Raw genomic sequence first — 21,073 nt, forward strand, 5'->3', positions numbered from 1 at the left:
AGTGTAGCAAGCAATGCTATGGTTGATACTAAGGCCACAAAATCAATAGACGTGTTCTTGGGCAATCCTTTCCTTTTTTCAAATGTAAAACGAAGTGGGCAGCTTAAGTAGGTGATCTCTAAAGTTCTGTACAGAGCAGCTAGATGCATAGTGCAGAGACCGCAGGGAGGGAGACAAGAAGACCCATCTTCCTGAGTCTAAATCTGGTCTCAGACCCTTCCTAGCTGTGTGGTCCAGGGTAAGTCACTAACCCTGTTTGTCCCAGTATCCTTATCTATAAAGTGAGCTGGAAAATGAAATGGCAAACTATTGCACTGTCTTTGCCAAGAAAACCCAAATGGGGTCATGAAGAGTCCAACACAACTCAAATGACGGAACAACACCGTTTCTTGAAGCTCTGACATTCTGTAATGTTGAGCTTCTATGAATCTGGTGGCTGATTTCACTCAGTGAACATTGGTCTCATTGTCTCTAGACAGATGGCATCTTGAGCCTTACTCCAAAGGGCCACTTGCATGAATGCTGTTAAGGATATTTAGAAACATCTGTGATTTTTTTCTTCCCCCAACCAAATGCTCTCTCCCTCTTTCTCTCTCCTGGCCCTAGCTGAAACCTTATCTCTATTTCTCAAGTGTTTTTACCTTACTGGTAAAACTAAGCATTCTCATGTGGTTAGGGTGGGGGCAGGGTTAGGAGGAGTTACCAAATGTATGAAAGAAATGATCACTAACCAAGCCTCTTCATTAGAATTAGATTCAATCAATCAGCAAGCGCTTATTAGGTATCCACCGGCGGCCAGCCAATGTATTAGAAAGATGGCAAAGGAGAAATGATACAGCGGGAAGGAAAAGGAGCTAGCCATCAAATGTCAAATCCGATGTGACCTCTCTAGGTGTTTTTTTACAAGGAAGAAGTTGGACTAGCTGGTCCCTTCTGGTGGTATTCTATGAGTCTAAGAGCTGAGAGGTGGAGATCTGGTATATGACTAGCTGATCCCTACAGTGCTATTCATTAAAACTCCCCCAACATAGGCCCTTTTCTCAGGTATCCCCTTTGCCATCAACAGGGGATGAAACTTAATGGGCAAGAGCAATCCATCAAAATGAGGTGCCCCCCAAGCATCTCTACGATAATGGAGAAGTCCTCCTCATTCACACTTCCCCAGCCGTTCTAGTTGTACAGAATGCTTTTCTCACAAGTCCCTTGTGATGTCAGGAAGTGCAAATCCTCTTATTACCATTTTACAGAGGAGAAAACTAATAGTGATTTGCCTGGAATCGTCCATCTGTCCCACCCAGTTGTGTCCCATGTCCGGGTCATTCACATGTGCACTCAAAAGGACACCACGGCTGTTTTATCAGGTCTGCTTGCCACCCTGCTGACAGCTGCAGCCAAAGGCCTACTTCAATCTATACAACTCTCTGGCTCATTTGGGAGCCTGTGTGTGTGTGGAAACGAATTCAGCACATTAATTGTACTTTGTGTAAAGAAGCATCTCCTTTTATCAGTTCTAAATTTGCTACCAATCAATTTTAATGAGTGTCCTCTAGTTCTAGTACATTTAAATTGGATGGAGAGGAGCCGCTGATCTCTCCTTGTTACAGACGCTTTCATTATTTTGAATACCTCTATCATGTGCCGTCTGACACCCTCTTCACTGTGCCAGGGAGCCATCATTCCTTTCCTCTGTGCTCAGAAAAGAAGCGAGTCTCTCTAGAACCTTTACCACCGGGTCTGGTGGCTCTGTGCCTGAGATTTCCACCGAGAAACAAGGTCCTTCCAAGGGAAAACGCCAACCACCTAGGACCCCCAGTTAGATCTGGCCAAGGTGTGGCAACGGCCATTATCTTCTATCTCAGAGCACCCTGTGTTGGGAGCAAATCAGATCCTAGAGACACAAGGCAAGACTGGGGCCTCGGGCCTGGTCCCAACCCCCTTCCTGAAGTTAGAGATGGGATATTTATAAATGGCAGTGATGATCTTGTCTCATGATCTTGTCTCACACACAAAGTTCTTCACTTCCACTCTACCTCATTTGATTACCCCCCAAACCCCTGAGTGGTACACAGGTCAGGCATTATTATTCATTTTGCTGATAAAGAAACTGAGGTAAGGGGAAGAAAAGTGAATTGCTATTGTTTTTAAAAGAGTTCTCCCAGGCTGCAATCCTTATGCAAGGAGCCCACCTATTAGGACAGTGACTTAAAGCTGATTGCACTTAGGTTGAAGAAAGTAAAACCCAGGCCACAAGAAAGCTACAGCTCTGGGCACAGAACCAGTTACCTTCCAACATTTCTATCAGTCATTTGTTAAACACCTGCTGTGTTTCCAGGGCACCATGAAGAAAACAAAAATTAAAAGGATGCCCTTCTCTCTCTGCCCAACAATACTAATCCTTTATGACCCATCCCAAGGCATATGACCTTTACAGAGCTGTCCTTAGCCACTCCCACACTCACCCTCTCTTTCCCTTGAATGCTTTACCCACATGGTGAAGCATTGAATCCAGGCAGCCTTCTGTCCTTAACTAAACATTCTATGCACTTAAGTCATCTTCCCCATTGCTTTATAGGCTTCTAGAAGGTAAGGACTAGGTCTTCTTCTCCTGCCTCGCCCATAGATAAATGATAAATAGTCATCTCATTTAATGTTTTTGCTGAGATGTCTCAAATAATAGAATAGTGAACAATTATTTTATCCTCCTATACATCAATCCATAGAATATTTAAAAAGAATATTTTTAAAAAAGAATAATAGTAGGATAGCAACTTGTTCAAAGATTCTTTCTGTTTTCCATGAAAATAGATGAAGATGAGATAATAATCAGTAGAAATCCCTATACACGTCATTCAGATACAAAACCATTTTATTGATTTGTGTGATAGCCTACAAAAGCAAAATTTCCCAGATTGACTTTTATTTGAACTCCATCAGATATTAAGATGAGAGGATTGAGGAAAAAAATAGCCATCATTTTAAAAAGTTCTCTAAATTTTGCCAATTGTTTTATATTGCATACATTTTTTTAGTTAGGTGTGTTTGGAGGTATAGTAGGGGAGGAAAAGGCAAGTCACACAAGATATATGATTTGAGAACAGAAAGTTGAGAGATCTGGGTAAAGAATGGCAAAATGGTAATATCCATAATATAAATGATAGACTAGATTGGACAATGAAAATCTCATTGGGGAAATGGTCAAGGAAGACTTCTTGGGAGAGTTTCATTTATTGAGTGGTTTATAATATTGAAGATGGGAATATTGGGAAGGAGTTACTTTGGTAATTGAATTTGGGAGGCAGTAAAGGAGTGAAAGGAAGGGGAAAATAGGAAGGAAGAGAGAAGTGAAAAAACAAAAAGGAAAAGAAAAGAGACTTAAGGGTTTTCCTACTTTCATTCTTTATCCTCTAATCCAACTCATTGGAATAACCTGTCTTATGCATTGATCTAATCACATCATTCTTCTGCTTGAACATCTTCAGTGGTTCCCTACTGGCAACTAAACCTTCCACACAACAAGCCTTTGACCAGCGTTTAACTGATCTGAATAAAACTTAAAATCCTCTACCTGGCATTCAAAGCTTACAACTTTGACACCACCTTTCCTTTCCCTCATCATGTCATTCCCTACACACTCTATGTTTCAGCCAGCTAAAGCCTCCAAACATATCCCACCACCTCCATATTTGGCTTATACTATTCTCAATGCCTCCTTTTCTACTTCTACTTTTGAAACCCAAAGAAGTGCTATTTTTTCCAGGAATCTCTTTATGATCTGAGCTGTGCTCTGTTTCCTCCAAGTCAATAACAGCCTTCTCACTCCAATATTATAGTTCAGTAGAAAAAGCTTTGTTTCTAAAGTCAAAGGACCTGCCTCTGATGTTCATCAGCTATGTGACATTAGGCTAGTCGCTTAAGCCTCAGTTTCCTCATCTGCAAAGATTATGACATTACTTCAGATGGCCTCTGAGGACTCTTTTAACTTTAGTTCTATGCCTCCATGACCTCATATAATTCTTGGTTTGGTAATTTTCTAACATATTTAGCATGTAAAACTGTGTATTATCGATGAATATGTTAGTGCTTTATCCTACCACTGGATTGTAGCTCTTTGTGAGCAGAGGTCCTGTCTCAATTTTGGATCTTTTATAATATAAAAAAGCCCAAATTTTAGACAGAGTAAGTATTTCTTATAAGTATTTCTCATATTGCATTGCATTTGTATTCTATAGAGTGGGTAGGAAGAGAGGGAGGAAAGAAGGGTAAAAGGCTGGGTAAAAAAGGGTAAAAAGGGTAAAAAGAATGTTTCTTAGTGTTTTGAAACAGACTGAATATTCTTGGTGGGACTGAATTGGATTTTTTAAAAATACTGGAGGAAATTCCAGGCTTATCTTGCCCATTCTCTGAGCAGGATGGGCAAAAGGGGCCGGCCGGAGACATTTGCCCAATATGCACACACAGCAGTAGTTGGGAGGGCCTCTCTGGGGAAGTGGCCATCTGCTAGGGCTCAGTAATAAGGAACCACTAACCAGCCATCAATTTCCAAGTCCTGCAGCAGAGGTCTTCTGTGGCAATGGATCCACACGTGCACCATTAACGGCTCACATGCCTTCTGTGAGAGGGGACATCAATTGAAGTTGCAATAGATTGAACAGAATGACTTTCAAAGGAGCAAATGGCTTATGCTTCCTGAAAGACAGAATTCAGCATCTGCCCAGAGGCAGGCAGATTCAAGCTTTTCCTTGCCTCCTGTTAATGCGGCCTGTCGGTAACGGCTAAAACTGGCTAAAATTGTGCAATATCTGAGGGTTAAGGAGGCGGAGTCAAGATGGCGAAATAAAGGCAGGGACTCTCCCAACCTCTCCCCCAAACCACGCCAAATTCTTTTAAATAACGACTAGACAAATGTTAGAGCATCCACAAAGATGGAGAACATCTTCCAGTGGAAGTCAACTGAGAAGGTCAGCAGAGAAGGTCTATGGAACCAGATGGGAGGCCAGCACATAGCTGTAGTGCAGGCCAGGCCCAGACCAGACCAGGCTCCAGACCCAGCCCTGGTCCAGGCCTCAGGGTCAGTGAGGGAATCTCAATCAGTAGCACGATGAAGACTTCTGGGCCTCTCAGCGCTGGGGACACCAGGGAGGCCTTGGAAGATCAGCAAGGGAGGCCCCAGGGTGGGAGTGCAGAATGCAGTCCCAGCACAGACCACCCAGTGCAACCCAACCCCTGCCCCAGCCCCGGAGTCAGCAAAGCAGGGTTCTGTTGCTTCAGTGGTCCTCAGACTTTTTAAATAGGGGCCAGTTCACGGTCCCTCAGACTGTTGGAGGGCCTGACTAAAGTCAAAACAAAACCTCACCCTCTGTCTCCGCCCCTCAGCCCATTTGCCATAACCAGGCGAGTGCAGAAATATCCTCAGTGGCTGCATGTGGCCCGAGGGCTGTAGTTTGAGAACCCCTGCATTTTACAGCTCTGGTGGGGACACTTCTGACAGGGAAAGCTTACCTGGGTAACGAAAGCAGCTGTGCTTTCTGGTTCTGTCTCTACCACTAACTAGTTGACCCTGGGCCACAGTTTTTTCAGCTATCAAATGGGGATCATGATACCCCCCCCTCATGAAACATGAGAATAAATGAGGATAAAATGAGATAATGGATTGCTAAAGGCCTCTGAAAAGAAAATATCATTATGGTCATGAATTGTTATTATTGTTATTTCTTGGTCAATATCAAATGATATAGTCAAATCTCAAATAACCATACTAATTGAGAACCATAGTGGAATGGAGATTTTGAAACAGAAGATAATCCAAAATAACATTTCCACTTGAATTTTAAATTAAATGCATTTAAAAAAACTGCTAAATCACCTTCCTGATTCTGATTAAACATAAAAATAAAACCTTAAAATGGCCAATTTTTATATAAATTAATAGAGCTTACAAGTTACTGTGTGTACATTATCTCATTTGGTCATCATAACAACCCTATCAAATTGATATTGCAAATATTCCCATTTTATATGTAAGAAAACTGAGTCTCGAGACTTACATCAACTGATGCTGAGTGAAACGAGCAGAACCAGAAGATCATTATACCCTTCAACAATGATACTATACGAGGATGTATGCTGATGGAAATGGATTTCTTCAACATAGAGAAGAGCTAATCCAATTCCAATTGATTAATGATGGACAGAACCAGCTACATCCAGAAAAGGAACACTGGGAAATGAATGTAAACTGTTATTTTTACCTTCTGAATCCAATTCTTCCTGTGCAACAAAAAATTCGGTTCTACACACATATATTGTATCTAAATTATACTGTAATATATTTAACATATATAAGACTGTTTGCCATCTGGGGGAGGGGGTTGGGGGAGGAAGGGAAAAAATCTGAATAGAAGTAAGTGCAAGGGATAATGTTGTAAAAAATTACCCATGCATATGTACTGTCAAAAAATGTTATAATTATAAAATAAAATAAAAAATTAAAAAAAAAAAAAAAAAAAAAAAGAAAACTGAGTCTCTCGAGAAGTTGTCAATGACCCATGGTCTCACAGCTGGTAAATGCCAAGAACAGGATTCAAGCCAGGGGTCACCTATTTTGAAATCCAGAGCACTGTTTACTATTTTCTATTGCCTCTGACTTTTGCCAATTGATTGCAGAATGGCCCAGAAGTTACTCTCTCAGAGGGAGGCTATCAGAAGTGTAAAATGTTTCACTAATATTCCAGTGGGTCTGCGATCTCATCAATATTGGTATTCCTTCCAAAGATGCAGGCTGAAATCCACAACACTTACCTATTCTGTGTGACTTTCATTTGGTTTTCCCACAGGTTTCCAGCTAGGGGTGCATCCAATGCCCCCCCGCCACTACTCATTGTGAGACTGCCAGTGGAACATACAGGATATCCATTGGTTAACCTTTAGTTTCACCATATGACCTATCATCCTCCTTTTTTAATCATACACTTTTTTTTGATGATACCCTTTGCACCATTTTTCCTGAATAATTCTTCCTTATTGTTGTATCCTGCTCACACCCATCATGTACTTCTCCATTGCCCTTTGGGGAACCTCACCTTTAAATCACTGGAGACTGTAATATTCTAGGACTCACAGCCATACAACATCACTGGAAAAATACTAGTGTTAAAAATGATGGGCCTTTGTTTCAAAGAGAAACTTGGGGTTATTAAAAGAATCATGTAATTTCTGAAAGCTAATCTTGTTCTCCTCTTCCTATTCAGTTATTAGTCCAGATGTGTTAATGTGTATGTTTGTATGTGTGTATAATATATATATATGTATATGTAATAGGTATATGTGTACAAACTTCATGTCTTCCATCTAACTGCATATCACAATGGAGAAAATAAATTACTGCTAATAACTTTAAATATAAAATTCATGTCCAGTAACTGAAAAATTTTAATTTTAATCAATGAACTATCAATTTTAATGTTCTTGATGTGAATGAAATCATAGGACAAAAAGAAGTGGCAACTTAAAGACTAGTTAGGAAGTTATCCTCGGGAAGGCAAATAAAGAAGTTGGTCTTATTGTTGTGTCCAAAGGCAAATGTTTGGATTTTGCAATATTAGATCATAGATTTAGAGTTGGAAGGAAACTTGGAAGTCATTTATTCCAAACCCCTATTTTGTAAGTGGGGAAACTGAGGCCCAGGATGGTGATGTGAATTGTTCAAGATGACGCAGACATAAAGTAAAAGAAACAGGATTCTGGTTCATTCTCATTTCTAGATCCAGGATCGTCTTTATTGCACCTTGTAGGACACAAGTAATTGCAAAAAGACCACCAGAAAAATAAATTCAGTTTATAAAATTATATATACATACATACATATATGTTGCAGAGGCTGAGAAGGTAGAGGATTTCTATAAAGACCTCAGTAAGACTTTCTGAATGACACCAACATATTACTTGAAATAAAAATGTATTGTGCATCCTTCGTATGTGTGCATTTTAGTTGACCTCCTAGTGATAAAAGCTTAGATAGATAAGAAATTTTCCTCTATTGTGCCAAAATTTTCCCTGCTACTGGGTGACCTTGGCCAGATCACTAGTCCTCACTAGATTTTAGTTTCCTCCCTTTTCAGCAACAAGAAAACACAGCTCTCAATGTCTCCTTTGAAAGACATGAAAAGAGTCTTCTCTCCAAAACACATCAATCAACTCCTATGTATCAGAAAGATTTGTTTGACAGATATTATGTGAGGTTATTGAATTGTATCAGAGGCTTGGAAAATGAGGATGGAGGGAAGCCAAATCATAGGACCTGTGAGGTGACTTAGATTAGCTATCTTACATCACTGCCAAGCTAAGCTTCCTAAAACACTACATTTATCATGTCCTCTTCTGCTCAAGAATCTTCATTGGCTCCCCCATTGTTTATGGGATACAGTCCAAATTCCTTAGCTTGACATTCAAGGCACTAAATTTTGACTCTAAACTACTTTTTTGCCCTTATCCCTTTCTGCTTTCATTTGACAGAAATGTTTAGCTTTATCTGAATGTCTCTTTATCTTATTTTGCTCTTTTTGTTCATGACATTGCTAACCTCTCCCTATATAAAAGCTTGCTTTACTTCACCGAATCCTTCAAGACTCACATCATTTCACTGATACCATGAATCCTTTAATTTTTAAAAATACATAAAGCATTTATTTTTTGCCTTCCCCACTGAAAAAGATATGGCAAACCCTCATAACAAATATGAATAGTCAAACAAAAACAAATGCCAATAATGACTATGCCTTACATCTTGAGTCTATCAAATCTCTGTTTGATGAATATGTTGTATCATCCATATGTTAGAATCATGGTTGATCTTTGCATTGTTCTAAGTTCTTAGACCTTTCAAAGTTATTTTTCTTCATAATGTTATTGTTATTGTGTAAATTGTTTAATTGACTCTCCCCAAATTTCTCTGAAACTGCCCCTTTTGCCATTTCTTAAAGTGCAATGATATTCTATAATATTAAACATACTCTTTTTTTTTTCCCAGCAGTGGATAGGTATCTCTTTTCTTTCTATTTCTTTGTTATTACCAAAACAAACAAACAAACAAACAAACAAAAAAAAAAAACTTCTCTGTGAAATTTACTGGGTCCTTTTCTTCTTTCTTTGAACTCTTTAGAAGAATAAATAGGCCTAGCAATGGTATCATGGTAGTGACTTTTTCCTCTGTGAATGTGCCAATGATCACTAAAGTGACCTCTTCTTCCTTCTGAAGCCACATTTTTTCTGACTGTCTCAGTACTTGGGGGCTAGTTACTTTTCCTTGTTTTTGCCCTGGCACTCCAAATAGATTGGAAACCCCCTGGAGGGCATAGGTAATGTGCTTCTTTGTTCCTCCTGTAGTGCCCAGGATATAGGATTGAGCATCACAGGTATGCACAGAGCATGCACCAGTACACCTGGCCTAGCCCCTTACATGCCTGTGCTATATACACATTAAATGATTGAAAGTCATCTTGGGAAAGTAACCAGCTGTCTCTTGAAAATCATCTCTCCCTTTCTCTCCCACTCCCCAAATCTGGACAGCCTTTATTCACTTCCTAAAATTCTATTCTCAGTTTTTTAGATAGTTCTGTTACTTAAAATAAAAATGATGCTTAGAGTAAATAACCATTCTGTATGCCTCCTATCTGAAACAAAGCTCTCTTCTTAGTTGACCTAAGAATACCCAGGTTAGGCTTTTTCCCCATATTTTTCAGGGAAGCTTTCCTTGTGACCTCCCCCACCTTCAACATACAAAGGTAACTGTCTGAATTCCCTTCTTACCTGTAGCTTTCTTATTTATTGCTCTGTTCCCCAAGTCCTACAGTTTATCATTAGTTTAAATTGCTTATCTTAATCTACCCTAACTATCCCCTTCAGCATCCCAGGGAGATCAATCAAAACTGTCTTCCCAGGCTGAGCTCAGGAGTGCACTGCCAAGGGTTTTCAGCCTTTTACCTGACGTATCTTCTACTGAAAATTTACCCTTCCCTGCCTGAATCTCAGTCCAGGAAGGAACTTTTCTAAACCTGGAGAATTCACAATTAAATAGCTGCTTGTAATTACTACGAGGTCTGGACAAGGAGCAGCTTCCTTTCTGTGTTTCCTAAACAGCTTCTTTAGAAGACTTCTTCCTCTTCATGTTCTTTATTTCTTTCTTTGTTTCTTTCTTTCTCTGAGTTATGAACTTATTGTAAATCAACTTTGTCATGCAACTTTTGTAAAGGGTGCCCAACATTTATCACATTTTTGTTCAATGTTTCTCTTACATATAAAGAGCTGACAGCTTGCTCTTCTATGATAGATGTACTTATTTCTTCTAAACTATCACTAACCAAGCATATCATTTTTATACAGTAAGTGTATATTCAATTTTCTACAGTTTTGACTACTAAACAGGCTTACCAGTGAGACAAATGACAAATATATTGCAATATTAGCAAGAGTCTCACTTAAGCCTATGTAAGACTTTCAAGTTGATTTTCTTTTCCCTTTGGAATGGTGGGAAAGGAATGGATATCAAAGCCTTAAGATAAGGTGTGTGGACAGTACTGTTGACTGATATGCCCCTTCATTGTGGCTCTATAGGGGGGAAGATGAAACATTAGCTTTCTCTGACTGACCAAGCATATACTACCTACTAGGCCCTGGGTGTGGAGGCTCTATCATAGCAAGGGGTACTAGGCCATGAAGGCCACATTCATACTCCAGCATGGACTTGTCTTCAGCTGCTGTCCAATGTTGGACTCCGTGCAAGTGAAAAGGCATAACTGATTAACTAAAGAGATGGTGATTTGTCTGAAAAATTTGTCCAGCACTTGCCATAATGCCTGGCACTGTAGTAGGTGCTTAATAAATGTTCATTGACAATGTTTATTGACTGACAAAAAAGATTTGGCAGTTTGGGTGGATTACAAATTCAGTGTGATTCAAAAATGTTATAGGGAGCCAAGAAAGTTAATGTGATAGCTCCTTAAATAGGAGAGAAATAAACCTCCACCAATAAGAAAGTGACAGTCTATACTCTACCCTAGTAGGGACGTGGATAAGCTGGAAAGTTTCTTTAGGAGGATGACCATGGTAAAAGGCCTTGAGTTGATGTCATATGTGAATCAGGGGATGACAATGGAAAGATTTAGCCTACAGAGAAGGTTTAGGAAATACATAATTGTTGTTCTATACTAGTTGAAGCGTTCTTTTAAGGAAGGATGATTAGACTTGTTTTGTTCGACTCCAGGAAACAGAACTGGGGTCAATATGTAGAAGTTTGCAAATATAGTCTTTCATGGAATAAAAGAATTTCCAACTTAGAAAGAATACTAAGAGTGGAAGGAGTCTGCTTTGGGAGGCAGAGACCTCTTATTGAGGTCTTCAATAAAAGTCTGAATGAGCGCTCGTGGGAGAACTTATTGAAGGGATCCTTTGGGGTAAGGGTTGACAAGATGTTCCCAATCCCCTGAAGTACCATTCAGCACTAAATTCCGATCATTCTGTGGACTCAGTCCCATACTATTAGGGAGAGAGAAGAAAGAGAAAAGACAGTTCTTGTCCTCAAGGAGGTCAGGTTAAAATAATCAAGCATCGAAGGAAGACATTAGAGAACAATCCAGGCTATAGCTCAGTTTGGATAGACTGTTGGGCCTAGACCCTAAGGGCTCTAGGAGATCCTGGAAGGAAGAAGCAGGGAAAAGGCAAAAAAAAAAACAAAAACACCAAAAAAAAATTCTCCAAAAACCCAACAACAAAAAACACCTACAGAATTAAAGGCCCCAGACAACGCTAGAAATGGACTTGGCAGTGGGTCTCAGGCACTCGTGGGGCCGAGGTGACGGTAATGGATCTGTTGCAATTCAGCCACGGCTATGATGTACGAGGCATTTCCACTGACATTGAATCAGGTCACTGGGCCCATTGGAGATGATACAATGTCAATGAAACTGTTATGTGTTATTGATGTCAGTCACAGAATAGATAAAAACATTATAAAAATAGCTTTTGTCGCCATTTACATTTTTTTTTCATAAATGGCAAAAGGCATCCGTCCCCACACGCCTCAGAGTGACTGCAGCAAAGTTCCTCCATTTCAAATGAGTCACTGCAGAATCTGGGGAGGTCATGAAAGTGGGCCCAGTCTCCTTTTCACCCAAAGCCACTGAGAGAATAGACTGAGGCAGTGTATAGAGCTCTTTCTCAGAAAAAAGGGAAGGGGTTGGGAAAGATGAAAAACAGATGATAAAAAGACATTTAAAGACGTGAATTTTGGAGGATAGACTCTAGGGTGAGAAAATTTAACTCTTCTCCTCCTGGTTTGTTAAGTGTTAGGAAAAATTCTCCTTGTCTGGGACTCCCAAGGACACTACTTTGTGTTCTGTGGAATTGGAAGTGGGGGAAATATTTGGAGAAAATAGATCCAGCTCACCCAGAGTATAGCAACAACAAGGCTATAATACCAAAATGAAATCAGGTATTAGTTACCTCAGGTAACATCTCCACTCTTTTTTCTTCACTTAGGTAGGTGATTTAAGTTTTTTTTTTTTTTAAAGAAGTCTCCTCTTCTCTAACGAAATGCTACTAACCTTTCAAGGTCTATCTCAGATTTTGTTTCATGAATCAACCGTGACCAACTGTAACCAACATGGGGCTGTCCCCTGTCTCTGTGCCCTTATTTCTATTTAATTAACCTTTGCTGCTCTTTAGTCTTACAAAGAAGATTCCTGCTAATAATTTCATAGAGCTTTGTAATTTTGAAGTACTCTATAAATGCTAACTGCTGCTACTACTCTTACTACACTGCTATAATACTACTACTTCTATTGCTGCTCCTACTATTATTACCAACACATCAGGCTTTCTGCTGCTATTACTATCATCACTTCCACTATTATTATAACTACTACATTTGCTACTACATTCCTACTTAAGGATGAAGGCAATTCTCTAGAATAGGATTTTTTCTCAGGGGTTCTTCCCTATAGCCTGGTCTAAGAAGGAACAATGCATCTTCTAGCTGACTGTCAGGACCTTGAAGCTGAAGAATTGAAAAGAAAACTGAATTTGGAGTTAAAAAAAAAGCTATAGGTGAGTCCCAGCTCTTCCATATGATAACTGTGTGATTTTAGAGAAGACATACAATATTTTTTCTGAACCTCCCTTCTCTGATCTATAAAAATAGGAATTATAATACCTGCATTAACCTATAGAGTTGTGGTATAAAATTAAAGTGAGATAATGGCTCAAATTTCAAAGCACTATGCAAAATAAAATAATAATTATTAAATGAATCAATTAATTTTTAATTTATTTAGAGCCCAATGATAGGGCCAAGGGAAAGATACAAAGGTTATAGATATATAAATAAAAAAATTACAATTTGTAGCCTCCAACTTAATACAATTTACAATGAAACTTTTTTTTTCCTAGTTGACTAATTAGGATGCAATGGAAAATTTGATAGAATTCTCAACCTGAAAGAGTTTCCTCAAAATGGAGCATCAGATATACAAGGAAAACGTTCCCTTCTTCCTATCCCCCCAAGATTACCCTGAAGTTTCTTTGTCCTTTTCATATTTTTAAATCTTTTCCTGTTGGCTGATGGTGAGGAGTCACTGACAAGTCATTGAGCTTTATTTTCCCTTTTTAACAAAGCATCATGGGACATCTGGTAAACTAAATTAATCAATTATTTTATTAATCTATTAACTATTAACTAAGTTCAATTTTATATATGTATAATATGGAGGGAGGAAGTGATAAATAAGCCAGGACATTTACCCTCATCATGTTTGTAGTATAGCAAAATAGATGAAACATACATGTAGACAGATTGCTGACATTAGTATAGAACTTTTAGTTTTTAAAATATTCTGCATAAATTACTTCATTTGACCCTCAAATCAACCCTTAGAGGTATATACTACAGGTATCATCGTCTCCATTTCTTTCTTTCTTTTTTTTTTCAATTCCAAATTATTTTCCTTCCTCTCTTACCTTCCCACTCTGCCCATTGAGAAGGTCCATTGAGAAGAAGAAATATCATCTTTATTTTCCACTTGACAAAACTATTAATAGAAGAAATTCAATGACTAATCCATATTAATATGAGAGACAGGATTTAAAACTATGTCCAGTATTCTTTTCACAGCATCAGTGTCTAGATGACCAAATTTCAATATGCAAGGTTTGGTTAGTGTGCCTACTCCCTCCACTGGCACAGATCACACAACACCTCTATAATGTAGAAGATGTTTTTCGTGAGTTGCTATGGCCAAAAAATTCATCCCCTTGCAGCCAACCAGATAATTACAAAGTGCTATGAGATAGAATGAATGAGAGATCACTGCCAGAAACAGAACCACTTTTATAACTAGATTTGGATTAAAAGCAAATAAACAAACCTCCTTGCTCCAATGCCTCTTGTCCTATTCTTCTGTGCCTCTGACCTTCCCATACCCCAATATACTCCCCAGCTTTGAAAAAGAGAGTGGATTTACCCATTTGGATTTACCTGCCTCAGAGAAAAAGAATGGGAACAAAAAGAAATTATCTGAGATATTTGTAAAGCACTTAACAAAGCATCCAGTAGATATTATAGAAATGCTTATTTCCTTCTCTCTCTCTTCTTTTCTTCTTCACAGAGAGGCTTATTTCAATTCAACTCTTTAAGTTTAATGAATACTTATTAAATGCTTACTGTATATTTGGAATATAATCAGTACTAGGAATATAATTCTTTCCCTCAAAGGGCTTATATTCTACCGTGGAGGAAAAACACTATACACAGATAGTAAATACAGAAGATATACAAAGTAAATATAATGGGCAGTCAGGAGAGGGGGGTGCCAGCAATAAAAAGAATCAGAAAAGGTTATTGTTGAGATGAAGCATTTCAGCTGAAACCTAGAGGAAACAAAGGATTTCATGAGATGGGGTGAGGATACACAAAGCAAAAACACAAAAAGTGGGGAATATAAAGACAGGAGCCTGGAGTTCTTGAGAGACAGTCCACTTCTGGAGGCAGGCAAAGCCAATCTCTGCCCAGTGAGTTCACTCTTCAGATCATAGATTTCAAGGTGGAAGGTGCCTTGAAGGTTATGAGGGAACTGAAATCTGTAAGAGGGTAAGCAGCTTATTCACAAAGAACTCTAGAACTAGAAAAGAATATATAGGTTATCTAATCAAAGACACTGATTTTATAGAGAAGAAAACAATCTTATTGAGGGAAAATATTTTATTTCTGCAATGGAAACATGATCAGACTCCAAATCAGAATCCCTAGATTTAAATTCCAGCTCTTTAGGATTACCAACTATTTGACCTTGAACCAATCTTTTCATTTTCTATGCCTCGGTTTCCTTATTTGTAAGGGTTTGTTGATGATAACATCCATATAACTCATAGGACTTTTGTAAAGTCATATAAAGTGCTATGTAAACTATAAAGTGCTATATAGATGTTAGTATTAACATTGGTAATATATTAACAATTACTATTACTATCTAAGATAACAGAGTTGGTTAATGGTGGCTCTTAGCTCCTAAAAGATGATAAAATCCTGAAGGAGTGTTTCAACTTTATATGCACAGGGTCTGGTGCAATACCTTGCATATAGTTGTTCCTTGATAAAAGTTCATTGAATTAAATTGCTGTTCTCACTGTACCACCCTCGATTGCTCTGCAGAGTAATTCTTATAAAGTACATGGTTCTTCCATTCAAAAACTTTGAAATTATTCAAGGTCTACCTCCTAAATATCCATCTAGACTATGGGCTTCTAGAATATTGGTATAAATGTATTAAATGGGAAAGTATCTACTCAGTGCTCTTGTGTGGATCCATTTTATTTCTTTAAAATTTAATTTATTTTTCAGTTAGCAAAATTTCATCTAGGACAGAGATACAGAGACACAGATACAGACATACAGAAATGGACAGACAGAGATACAGAGAGAGATAGAGAAAGATAGAGACAGAGACAGACATTAAAGACAGAGAAAGAGGGACAGAGATACAGACACACAGAGAGATGCAGAGACGGAGGAGAGAGAGACACAGAGAGATACGGAAACAGAGAGAAAGAAAGGTAGAGAAATAGAGAGACACAGAGACAGACAGGGACAGGAAGAGAGCAGAAAGAGACAGAGAGAGAGAGACATATACACATAGAGACAGAAAGGAAGAGAGACACACACACACACACACACACAGATACACACAGAGACAGAGAAAGAGAGAGACCAAGGGAGAGATATACAGAGAGAAAAACAAAGATAAAGAGAAAGAGAGAAAGTGAGAGAGAAGGAGAGAGATCTTGTAACAAATCTGTATAATCAGGGGAAAAAATTCTTACATTGCCCATATGCCCAAAAAGTGTCCCATTCTGCAACTTGAATCTATCACTTCTCTGTCAGGAAGTGGGAAGTCATCATCAATGATCTTCTGGAATCATGGTTGGTCATGGTATTGGGTTCTTAGGTCTTTCAAAGTTGTTTATCTTTAAAATGTTCTTATTACACAAATTGTTCTCTTATTCTGGTCACCTCCCTTTATACCAGTTCACATAAGCCTTCCACATCCATTTGAACATTAATTGACAAACCTCAGCTCCCAGAAGCACTGGAGGGGTGGGGTAGGAAGGCCAGGAAGGAATGTAGAAGGAACCCAACTGCACTGACTTGCCAACAACTTCCATTTCCTCAGCCACAACCTCCCCTTCAGAACCTGAATGCTTTCTCTGACTTAGAGGCAGCCACGCCAGGCGTCTGCTGAATGGGGCCGCTTACTGTAAGCCATCACAAGTCTGCTGAGTTATGGATGGCAGCTATGTGCAAGAGGAACATAACTCAGGTCACCAGATTTATTCTAACCAGGCCCCCGACTGCCCAGGCCTGGCTCCGTCCACAAAGCTCTTTGGCCTTGCTGCCGGCCAGCTTGGTGCCTTTTGCAGGAGTCAGTCTGAGGGAGTCCTGGCTGCTCTGCTCCAGGCTCAGTTTAAGTCTCCACTTACTCAGGCTTCTTCCCCCCTAAATGTAATTAAAAATTGAATAATACTTGTCAGCTGAAGGGTACCCCAAGGTGGTGGGTAAGGAATAATACCACATAGACAGAGAGAGAGAGAGAAAGAGAGTGGGAGATTAAGGGAGAAAATTAATGAATAAATAACTAAATAGCATCCTTTATAAGGGTGAAAATTGCCAAGACCCTGAGTTTCTTTTCAAATATAAAAATTGAATCTGTTCCGACACATTTATCTAAATGCAGAGAAATTATTGCATAAGTGATTCTGAATGAAAGTATTAATTTTTATTAAAAAAGAGTATTTAAAACTGTAGTTAAAGGCAGCTTTAAAAAGGCATTCATTATTTTTTTTTATTGAAAGCTTAGAGAGCAGTCTAGTTCTCCTTTCTTGGTTATTAGAAGCACTACACCAGTTATAACTGGAGATTCTCCTTTTCTAGTTATTTATACCTTTTATTGATATGTACTCTGAGTTTGTAACCTGCTTCTGTCCATTCTTTCCTTGGGGACCCTTTATACTTCTGACCATTGACCATTTTGGGAGATTTGGTTCAGGGTATCCCCATGATCTGGGATTCTTCCTTAAGCTAGACACATTGTCTTTAGGATTTGATGCTGCCAGTAGCCAGAAGACATCTATTTCCTCTGGCACATTGTTTCACTAGAGAATTTGTTCTCCGGTGTGGAAACCGTGTGTTCATTGTGTGGGGTAGGGCCTGGTTCCTTCTGTCCCACAGGTAAAACCAGACTGTAAGGGACTGCTCACCTGCAGTTGCTGTTCACTCCCAGAGGACACCCTCAGCACTAATAATAAAGAGGCTGTCTGCTTTCTCTCCAACTCAGTGCTCAGGGAGCTCCCCGACCAGTTCAGATGCACTACAATTAAAATCCAGATAATATAAAAACCTAATCAAATATTAATATCCAAGCCAAGTGGCATTGTTAATAAAAAGGGGAGGCATGGAGAGTGGGGATGGGCTATCAGGGTCTGAGGAAACTCGTCCTTAACACAATTTTGCAAAAGCCAAAAAATCTGAAAGTGAGATAGGAATTGGGGACCAATGCGATGACAAGCTCACCGGGATGACAAAAATGTTCACTCTCTTCTGTACTGGTATCCCTCCCTCCTTTGTCCTTATTTATATCCTATGGTTGAAGACGCCAGCTAGATTGGAGTTTCAACTGTCCTCTGCATTTGATATGGCCATACTATTGCCAATGTCTACACTATTCCCATTGCTTAGTGTATAGCATGCTCTTCCATTCCTCTGTTTCAAGCTCTATCAGTTTTTTTTCCTAATTTCTCTGGGTTACACATAGGATCATAGATCTAGAGCTGGAAAGGGCCTCAGAGAACATTTAGTCAAATCCCTTCATTTTATATTAAAAGAAAAAAAAAGGAATCAGACTCTTAGAAAGAATAAGAGATATATTCAAGACCTTGCACCTGCAAGTGACAGAAGCTGGATTTGAATCCAGATGTTTTGTTGTTGTTTTTAATTACTAAAATAAGTTTATTTTTAATAATAGCTTTTTATTTTTCAAAAGACTTGCAAAGATAGTTTTCAACATTCACACTGGCAAAAACTTGTGTTCCAAATTTTTTCCCTTCTTTCCTACCTTCCCCCTCCCTTATAGCAAGTAATCCAAAATAAGTTAAATATGTGCAATTCTTCTAAACATATTTTCACAGTTATCATGCTGCACAAGAAAAATTAGAGCAAAAAGGGAAAAAATGAGAAAAAACCAAAAAAGCAAATAGCAACAACAAAAAGGTGAAAATGCTATGTTGTGATTCACATTCAGTCCTTGTAGTCCTTTCTTTGGGTGCAGATAGCTCTCTCCATATCACAAAATCTATTGGAATTAGCCTGAATCACCTCACTGTTGAAAAGAATCAAGTGCATCAGAGTTGATCATCACATAATCTTATTGCTGTGTACAGTGTTTGGTTGTACCACTTAGCATCAGTTCATATAAATTTCTCCAGGCTTTTCTGAAAACATCCTGCTGATTGTTTCTTATAGAACAATAATATTCCATAATATTCATATATCATAATTTATTCAGCTATTTCCCAACTGATGAGCATCTGCTCAGTTTCCAGTTCCTTGCTACCACAAAAAAGGATATTAACAAAAATTTTTGTACATGTAGGTCCTTTTCCTTTTTTAATGATATTTTGGAATACAGACACAGAACAGACATTGCTGGATCAAAAGATGTGTACCCAATTTGGTAGCCCTTTGGGTATGGTGCCAAATTACTCTCCAGAATGGTTGGATCAGTTCACAACTCCACCAACATTGCCTTAATGTCTCAGTTTTCCCACATCCCAACATTTATCATTATTTTTCTGTCATCTTGGCCAATCTGAGAGATGTGAAGTGATACTTTAGTGTTGCCTTAATTTACATTTCTCTAATCAATAGTGATTTTGAGCATCTTTTCATATGACTTAAAATGGCTTTAATTTCTTCATCTGGAAATTGTTCATATCCTTTGACCATTTTTGAGTCAATTCTCTATATAGTTTAGAAATGAGCCTTTTATCAGAAAACTTGGAGGTAAATTCTCCTCTACCTCCCCCACCCCCCAGTTTTCTGCTTCCCTTCTAATCTTGGCTATATTGATTTTATTTCTATAAAACTTTATAATTTAATATAATTAAAATTTTCCATTTTGCATTTCAAAATGTTATCTAGTTCTTCTTTGGCCATAAATTCCTTCCTTCTCCACATATCTAAGAGGTAAACTATCCCTTTCCCCCCTAATTATAGTATCACCCTTTTTGTTTTAATCATGAACTCATTTCAACTTTATTTTGATATAAGGTATTAGGTATTGGTCATTGCCTTGTTTCTGGTATACTATTTTTCCCCAGAAATTTTTGCCAAATAGTGAATCTTATCCCAGAAGTTGGATTCTTTGAGTTTATCAAACACTAGATTACTATACTCTACTGTGTCTTGTGAACTAACGTATTCCACTGATCCACTACTCTATTTCTTAGCTAATATCAAATGGTTTTGATGACTGGTGCTTTATGATATAGTTTGGGTCTGGTACATCTAGGTCTCCTTTATTTGCATTTTTTAATCAATTCCTTTGAAATTCTTGACCTTTATTTTTTCAGATGAATTTTATTTTTTATAGCTCTATAAAATAATTTCTTGGCAGTTTGAATAGTACAACACTGAATAAGTAGATTAATTTAGATAGAATTGTTATTTTTATTATATTAGCTCAGCCTATCTGTGAGCACTTGATATTCTTCTAATTATTTAGATATAACTTTATTTGTGTGAAAAATGTTTTGTAATTGTGCTCATATAGTTTCTGGCTTTGTCTTGGCAGGTAGACTCCCAAATATTTTATATTATCTACAATTATTTTAAATGGAATTTCTCTTTCTATCTTTTGCTGCTGGACTTTGTTGAACTCAGATCCTTTGACTCCAGAACAGTGTACTTTGCCTGTTTTTTCATTTATAAAATGAAGATTATAAATATTAGCATCTATCTGCCAAGATCAAATGAAATATTAATGGTAAAACCTTTAGCCCAGTACCTGGCATATAGTAAATGCTATATAAATGTTCATTATCATCCATTATGATCACCATCATCTTCTTTTTGTTTTACTTCTTCTCCTTATCCTTTTTCTTCTTTTTCTCCTCCTCTTCTTCTTCTTCCTCCTTTATCTTCTTCTTTTTCTCCTTCTCCTTCTTCTTCCTGCTTTTCTTCTCATTGTGATTGTTGTTCTTCTTTCTTCCTTTTTGTTCTCCTCTTCCTCCTTTCTTTTTTTCTTTCTTGTTGTTCTTTTTTCTTCCTTCCTTCCTTCCTTTCTTTTTTCTTTTTCTTTCTTCCTTCCTTCCTTTCTTTCTTTTTTCTTTCTTCCTTCCTTCCTTCCTTTCTTCCTTCCTTCCTTCCTTCCTTCCTTCCTTTCTTTCTCTCTTTATTTCTTTCTCTTTCTCTCTCTTTTTTTCTTTCTCTCTTTCTTTCTCTCTTTCTTTCTTTCTTTCTCTCTTTCTTTCTTTC

Source organism: Sminthopsis crassicaudata, chromosome 2, assembly GCF_048593235.1.
Source record: "Sminthopsis crassicaudata isolate SCR6 chromosome 2, ASM4859323v1, whole genome shotgun sequence".
NCBI classification, from domain to species: Eukaryota; Metazoa; Chordata; class Mammalia; order Dasyuromorphia; family Dasyuridae; genus Sminthopsis; species Sminthopsis crassicaudata.